The following is an 8865-nucleotide window of genomic DNA, read 5'->3' as shown; positions in this document are numbered from 1 at the left end:
AGTAAACATTCCAAATTCCCTTCCTGTTCTCTCAGTCTGCTCTTGACTGAACTGCAGCTGCCGAGGAATATGGGATCTTTTCCTTCTTTTACTGTTCATTAGTTTATTCCTAACCGGGTAATCTCGTGGTGACGACTTTAACCCTGTAAGTGATGCGACGTGTATATTCGTGTATAGTCGTCATGTCTCCAATCCTAACGGCGTACACAGGGTGGTCAGAAACTGTCTGAAATTCTTGTAAGGGTGTTCCAGGGTAGGTTGCCGTGAGACATGAGTGTTAAGGAAAAACAGCGATACCTTTGTCATTTCCGAATTAATTAGCAATAAAGTTAGCCAGTCAGGACGTTGTGCGCTCAGATTCAAGCGGCCCGCTATATACAGTTAATATCAGTTGTTCTCATTGCGTAGATGATAGCGTACGAGACCGCTCAGCCTTTTGATGGGGTTCGATCCCTACTGCCATCCCATTGTGGGGCGGCTGGTGGAATAAGTGTTGTTAAATGTTACTATTATTTATGCAGTCTTTTGCCGTTCTCAACACTGGCTCACTAACTACAATATTGGCAACCAGAAAGTGATTAGCAAAGTGTGAAGCCTGTAATTAGAATTCCTAGTGCACAGTTCATCTGAGAAATACACTTATAGCTACAGCTTATAGCTCTGAGGAATTAGGAGATTGTCTGGGATTCATAATCAAAAAACGATTCTCTAAAAATTTTCACTATATTCTGAAAGCCACAGAACAAAAAGAATCCACACAATCCAACTAACAGAGCAGTTCAGAGTCTAATGCGCTGATGCAACTATAACTGTTCAAAATAAATGTTTAAGTGAACGCTCGCCATGATTTGATGATAATGTTCATCAAACACCACGCTAAATAATAGTAGAATGTCTGTCCCGCGGTGGCACGTGAAAATACGACATACGCAAACTAAAGATAGATTATTAACGTCATCCCAAAATTAACACTTCACTCGAAGACGATTTCATGGTTACGCGTTAACTTATTACGGCATCCGAGGCTGTTTATAGCAATGATACCGACGCGACGCGACTCTCGGCACAGGTGGTGTGCTATTCAGTGTCTGGAGAGAACTGGGAGCTTCTTCTCTCGCGCAGCGTTCTTATATATAAAGCCGCGGTGCGGACGGCTAAGGGAACGCCTGATCAATTCCGCTCTCCCGACTAGCCGCTAGGCTTCAAGTTATGGAATAAATCATCGGTTCGTTTGCTGATGGCCGATGAACCTCTCAATTTAAATGTGCAATCAGCACACAGGTAAGTAATCATAATAAAAGTCTGACGTGGCTAAGTCAAATATTTTGGGCGAGAGAATTACTTTAGTTACACTACACGCAGTAGACGAGCTCTGAACTTGCCTATCGCTATAGTTTTATAGTTATTTAATTGAAACTTGTTACATCTTTATGATTAGAGCGGATCTCCCTTGTACTTAAATTTAAATATCCTAGCCTTATTTATTCGCCTACTTAATCTATCTTGCTTCCTTAATTTCTAAGACAAAAACCAGAAAATCATGAATTCCAACTAAAATTTTAATTTGTGAGATCCAGAATACTGTTTCTACTAAATTATTATGGAAAAGGAATCTAAATACAAATTTTTAAGTTTCTAGCTCTTTTCTGTTGCGCCAATGATTTTTACAGAAAAACATCCAAATTTCGAAAATGATTAAAGTTATTGAACTGATATTCAACACATATTGATTTAGTATTACTCCTGACATGCTAGAAACGTTTCAGGTTATTTACTTGATTTTTAAAATATTGCGCAACATTTATGACGTCAGAGCTAGTTACAGCGGACTAGGCTGGCACACAATGGAAAGACTGATGTGAATTTTATACGGCGTGAGTAGGCTGCTTCCATACACCATGTACAATTTTTGTATCGCTCTCTTTTTCGGTTTTAGGAAACTAAACGAAGAACGCGAATGGTGACACCGTCTCCGGCGGGCCGTTTGAATTGGAGAGTGAAACGGCAAAATTGGCTAACTCCAACGCTAATTAACTCGGAAGCGGTGCAAAGTATCCAATTTTTTCTCAACAGTTATTTATCAGCACAATCTACCCGGAAATACGCTTACAAGCTTTTTATAGTGTCCCTAACCACCCTGTATATACGACAGGAGCTGGGGGTGCCAGGAGTGCTAACGTTGGGTATATGCGTTTCGAGGTTTGCTGGCGACTTGTAACACTACGTCACTTCCAGGGCTCTAGGCGGTTTGCATGGTCGAATTACTACGGCACTACAAGCTAAAGACAGTCGCTGCCAGACGTAGGCACCAATGAGAGTCGTCGGCGAAGACGGCCACACGCCACACGCCCCACTCTGTGATCGCCGATGTAGAGCGCAGAGGTACTCAAGGTACCCTCCGCCACACACCGTCAGGTCGCTTGCGGAGTATGGATGTAGATGTAGATGTAGATCAGTATAGTTCATATCTGGCAGTGCTAGTCTTATTAGTCAGAAATGTGTACTAGAGTTTCAAGTTAAATATACGTAGATAAGTGACTATCCTCCAGTACTATTCAAGTATAAACAGGAGTGTTGTAGTATGCGGCATTAATAAATATATATGGTCATTGAACTGGACACTGAATACATCTAAGTATCGTGTACTAAAGAGTTATCATAGAATGAACTAATGTTTTGTGTGTATTGCAGTAACCGTTTGACATCCTAAAGGAAGACTAGACTCGCTACAACCGACACAAATGCCGACGTGGCTACCACCACTGTGCTTTTCGTCGACCACAGAAGCAAGCCAAGGCCCTTCTTTAACTTCCGTTGCGAAATACACGTATTGTAAAATGACATGTTTTAATAATAATATCAATATTTATATATGTGGCCGGCCGGTTAGGCCGAGCGGTTCTAGGCGCTTCAGTCTGGAACCGCGCGACCGCTACGGACGCAGGTTCGAATCCTGCCTCGGGCATGGATGTGTGTGATGTCCTTAGGTTAGTTAGGTTTAAGTAGTTCTAAGTTCTAGGGGACTGATAACCTCAGATGTTAAGTCCCATAGTGCTCAAAGCCATTTGAACCATTTATGTGTTTGGAGAGAGAGAGATTTATTTTTGATTGAGATTTTTTATTTTAAGTCTTAACTGGTACCTGAATTTAGGTTGCTGCCTCCTTGAATGATCATCTTCTGCACCAGTTGTTGATGTATTGCAATTTGGAGGAAGTTATTGTTCTTTAAGGTTTAAAATTCGACTCCGTTAGTTACTTGGCCGTATTGCGGATAGCTTTGAGCCCAAGTTTTCATAGCTTTCATACCTGAGGGACCACTGTAGTAAGTAAGTAATATCAAACAGCAATCTGCTTTTCGTGAGTAAAGGAGATTGCTTGACACACAAACTTCTTTCAAACTACACGTCCTGCTACATCAAAATTTGTCGGTGGCGTTCAGCACCATACTATTGTATAAGAACATAATCCAATTACTGTAATTAAGAAATTATGAGAGGTTGTTACTTATTGAAAGAAGACTATAGAGAATGCATTTCTTTTCCTGTATTTTAGTGAAATTTGTACACTCACTATTCTGTCAATTGATAGATGGCAAGGACAATGAAGTTCACCTCCTTTTCCAAAAACAAGATATTTCTATTCTTCACTTCCAGAGAATTTGTATATATAAATGTTTGGCAACTCTTACACATACTGCACTCGGTCTTATCACTAAAATATCAATTTTTATTAAATGCAACAATACGTTCTGAGCGACGGCCTAGCGACACGTCCTCTTTCCACAAGATACAGATTAAGTCTTTTTCAAAATAAAATCAATTGTCTTTTTTTTAGAGTCCATACTCAAAGATGCAAAGCTACTATCGTTGCGGGGATTGCGCGCTAAAGAGTTTCTTGCTGTCCAGCTGCGCTTCCCTTCAAGTACTTTTTGAATCACATTTACATTTACGGTATTTACATACATTACTGAGTTTCTCAGAATAAAATCAGGCACAAAATGCTTAATAAAGAACGGTCAGTGAGGTTCACATAACATTACAATATGCTGAAGAATTATTATGAAATGAGGTTAATGATTTCGATCTACAAGCGCAACAACGTCGATGATTAAATAGAGCTACGCTAGTTCCCGAATGACGCACTCCTTAATTTCATTCATGTACACTACATTTGTGAATCTCAAGATAAAAATGTTCAAAATGAAGAGATTTCCAGCCCCATTCAAAGGTTAGAAACAGCGCACTTCGAGATAGTGAACAAAGCAATGTGACAAACAACCTGTGTGCGAGCGTGCTTAAAAACTGTACGTTACAACGGGGTATTATCAGTATAACAGTCCATAATTTCGCGTGGAATCGATTTCTGGGGCTAATATCTTGCCACTGTGTTTTTTTCTCCTAAAATTTGATGTAAGGTTGGATATGTTGCATCGTAGATGAGATGCAGAAGACTCGAAGTACACTGATTGCATTTTCTTTGCGGATATGGAGCGATTCATATGGAGTAGGATAATAAATAGCCGCGACAACCACGTCAGGCCAGAAGCAAATCCTCGAGCGACTGTGTAGGCAAGGCATCAGGTTCGCATAGTATCGTTGTGTGGGGGGAATTATTGAGAACAGACTTTTGGTGTTACAAACTTTACTGGACAAAGTAACAGGTGCTCTTAATAGTCCCTTTGTGTAAGACGTGTTAACTGCGCGGTTGTCTAAAGTTACGCTTGCAGAGAGACACAGAATGTTGTTCATCCACGCTTGGGGAGCATCCCTTTTTACACCCCTGTTACGACAGGAGATAACCTGAACGTTTAACGAGCGATGGATCGGTACAGCAGGCTCAACAGAAGGGCATTCCCCTTTATCTGAGCTTAAAATCGTGAACTGCTGGCTAGGGCACATTTGAAGTTACCCGTATTTTACAACCATCAACAATTTGTACACGGTACTGGAGCATGTGTCCCAGGCATGTAACTGTATCTGAGGGAAACCAGGTGTGTTCACGTGAATTTGTGATTCTACGAAAATGAGTATTAAAGGATGAGTAAGAAAGAGTCGTAATCTCGATGAGCACTTTCGTAGCGGCCGCAGGCAGATGATTGCGACAGGATGGAACGGAACAGTTTTATTAATTATTTGTTTCCAAAGATACGTTTCAAGGGCTTTTTTCTAGATCTGGCTTACGTTGTCTTCTGTACAAATAAACGGGGCATTGTTATACGCAGGATAGTTATTAAACCATTATTTAATTCAAATATCATGTACTAATATTATTTTCCTTACATTTTCCCAAGACTATCTATTCAGGGCATATTTCGTTGATGCGGTTTTTCCAAGAGAGTCGTGCTCTATGTAATTTCCCCTTTAAATAATATTTTAGTGTAAAATTTTCAATAAAGGTTTGTGACAAAAATGTCGATGTTTATATTTGCGTTATGCGTGTAATAAAAGAAGGCGCAGCCTTCAGGTTTTTACGAGAGGGGCTAGGAGAAGCCTGGCTATCATTATCGTGGACTGTTGTTGTAAACGATTTCAAATATACGAAATTGTTTTGAGCTTCTAATGTGTTGATCCCTTTTTAATATATCACATCGCTTGTTTTCCCTATAGTTACTATATCACCAGTTGTCTTTTTCAGCGGCTGTTGACGTGATTTCATCACTAAACTGGAATGTTCATTTTCGCTTATTGTACGACTAGAACCTAGAAACATTCTGAGAACAAGTCAGAGTTTTTCAAATTACTCTTACAGCATAGAGCGGTTATCAGATCACGAGTTACATTTTCTAAATGTTCTGCTGCGCCGTTTAAAACGCCAACCAGGGAGACTTACGAACTTGATTCCATTCCAATTTTGAAATATTTTAATTGGCGAAGGTAGAACCCAATTCACAATTGGCAAGTTTACGGCTGACAGAGCTACATCTTCACTATTATTCCGTAATTTACAATTATTTGCCTGGCAAAGGATTCATCCAACCACCTTCAAGCTATTTCTCCGCCATTCTACTCTCTAACAGCGCTTGGGAACAAGAACACTTAAATCCTCCAGTGCGAACTCTGATTTCTCTTCTTTCATTATGATGATCGTTTCTCCCTACGTGGGAGGAGGGCCAACAACATACTCTGACTAGACTTGGTGATGGAAATTTCATAACAAGGTAATGCCGCATCTAAAAACGCCTTTATTTTAGTGATTGTCACCCCAATTTGCGTATCATATATCATATCCGAGGCACAGTTTCCCCTGTTTCGCGACAATACAAACGAGGTGACTTCTCTGAACTTTATAGATGTCGTCTGTAAGTTCTGTCTGATGTGGACCCCACACTACTCGGCGATAATGAAAAAAAGAAAAAAATGAAAAGAGAGTATGGCATCGTTGGTCGGAAGGCCCCATTTGGGTAAGTTCGGCCGCCAAATGCAGTCTTATTTTATTCGCCGCCACATTGGGCGACTTGCGCGTCGGTGATGATGAAATGATGATGAAGACTACACAACACCCAGTCCACGAGCGGAGAAAATCTCCATCCCGGCCGGGAATCGAATCAGGACCCACTTGCAAGGGAGGCAAACACGTTACCACCCACATAAGCAGGCGTACCGCGATACTCCAGAAGCGGACGGACAACCGTAGTATTAGAAGTCTCTTCAGTAGACCTGTTTCATTTTCTAAGTGTTCTGACTAATTCGTAATCTTGGTTTGCTTTCCCCACATCGTCATCTATGAGATCGTTCTAGTTTAATTTATTCTTAGCTGACAAACTGCCTGTTGGCTTCTGCTTCGAGTTCTTCGGCCGATGATTTTTCTGAAGTTTCGTCAGCACGAGTGGCTGGCATTGTCAAAGTTTCACTCTCCATTGCTGGTAGTGAACTGAAGACGAGTTAGCGTCCGCAGACTATACTAGAGTTGCCCAGAAAGTAATGCACCGCATTTTTTTCTCAGCCGAAAATAATGCTACGAATGCTAAACGCTACATATGTATTATCTGAAGTCTCCTGAGTGAGCGTGCCAAGTTTCCGTCACTTACGACAAATATCGTAGCTGCAGGAAAGATTCAAAATGGCATCTGTAGGTGACATACGTTACAAGCAACATGCCGTCTTTGAATTTCTCACTACAGAGAAAGAAACTGTGGGGAATATTCACAAACGCTTGTGCAAAGTCTATGGAGTATGTGCTGTCGACACAAGTACATTTAGTCACTGAACATTTAGGGTGAGGTCATCTGAACGCGTTTTCGGCGGAGCTCCACGATTTGCAGTGGTCGGGGAGACAATCCACGGCTGTCACACCTGACACACATGACCTAACACTCTCGGACTTCCAGCTATTCGGACCATTAAAGGATACCATTCGTGGCAGACATTTTGTGGACGATAAGGAGGTTGTTGGTTGTTTGTCAATAAACTGTTTGATTCAATGTAATTCATAACGTTCGAACACAATATATGATCCAAAATCCTACGGCAAATCGACATTACTGATGTGGTCTGTAATTCAGCGGATTACTCGTATTGTCCTTCTTGGATATTGGTGTGACTTGGACCACTACCCAATCTTTAGGTACGGATCCTTCTACGAATGAGCAGTTGTATATATTTGCTAAATAAAGTTCTATTGTATAAGCGTATCATGAAAGAAATCTGACTGGCACACGAGCTGGACCGGAGGCGTTGCCTGTATTAAGTGATTTGAGCTGCTTAGCTGCATTGAAGAATCTACTTCTATGTTACTTAAGTTGTCATTTGCTTTTAGTTAAAATTTTGGAATATTTTCTTCGTCTTTTGTTGTGAGTAATTCCGGAACCGTGTTTGTGTATCGAAATAATCAGCAACTAGTTGCAGCTGCTTGTAGACACTTTCTCTCGATATATACAACTACAGTTGCTGAAGATCAACAAAATATTAAACGGTGTTAAGTGGCTCTGCTAGTGGAACTTTCATAATTGACATCAGCATTGTTATCGTTGAGTGAAGGTAATGATTGCATCTTCCCACTGGTGTACTTTATATACGACCACAGTCTCTTTCGGTTGTCTGCCATATTTCGAGGCAGAGTTTCGTTGTGAAAACTTTTAAAAGTATCTCACATTGAAGTTCACGCTAAATTTGGAGTTTCTGTACAACTTCGCTGATCTTGAGTATCTTACGTATTTTACGTTCTTTTAAATTTGGCATGCTTTTCTCGTTGCTTTTGCAACAGTGTTCTGAACTCTTCCATGGGGAGGGGGGGGGGAGGAGTCAATTAAAGTACCATCTCTTAATAATTTATTTCGTATATTTCTGTTAATTGCCGTCGACGCTATTTCATTGAATTCAAACCACTCCTTTTCTACGCTTACATATTCTGTTGAGAATGAGTGGAGACTCTCTTAGGAAGGTACCAACCGATTTTTGTTAATAGAGGTATTTTGCGCTTATATTTGGTTGGTACGGATTTTACGGTATTCAGTCTCGCTACAACAAACCTTGTGGTCACTAATCCCTATATGCATCACGATGTCCCCAATTTTTCCGGGTTTAATAGCTGCTAATAGGTCAAGATGTTTTCGCTACCATTTATTCGTACACTTCGACAGGGCTCCTGAACTAATTGCTTAAAATAATTTTCTGGAAAAGAATTCAGTAGAATTTCGGCCAACGTTATAAGCCTAACACCGAATTATAAACATGTTTTTTCAGCAATATATCGAGGGTAGATTGAATTCACCACCAACTATAACTGTAAGAGCAGGGCAAATATTCTTAACGAGATTCAGTTTTTCTTTGAACTGTTCACCAACTGCATCGTCTGAGTGAGTTGGGGGCCTTCGGTGAAAGGACCAGTTATTAGTTTATTTCGGCTACTAAATATAACCTCTACTTA

This window comes from Schistocerca cancellata, chromosome 6 (assembly GCF_023864275.1).
Source record: "Schistocerca cancellata isolate TAMUIC-IGC-003103 chromosome 6, iqSchCanc2.1, whole genome shotgun sequence".
NCBI lineage: Eukaryota > Metazoa > Arthropoda > Insecta > Orthoptera > Acrididae > Schistocerca > Schistocerca cancellata.
The sequence above is the reverse complement of the archived record's forward strand: the minus strand, read 5'-3'. Positions refer to the sequence as shown.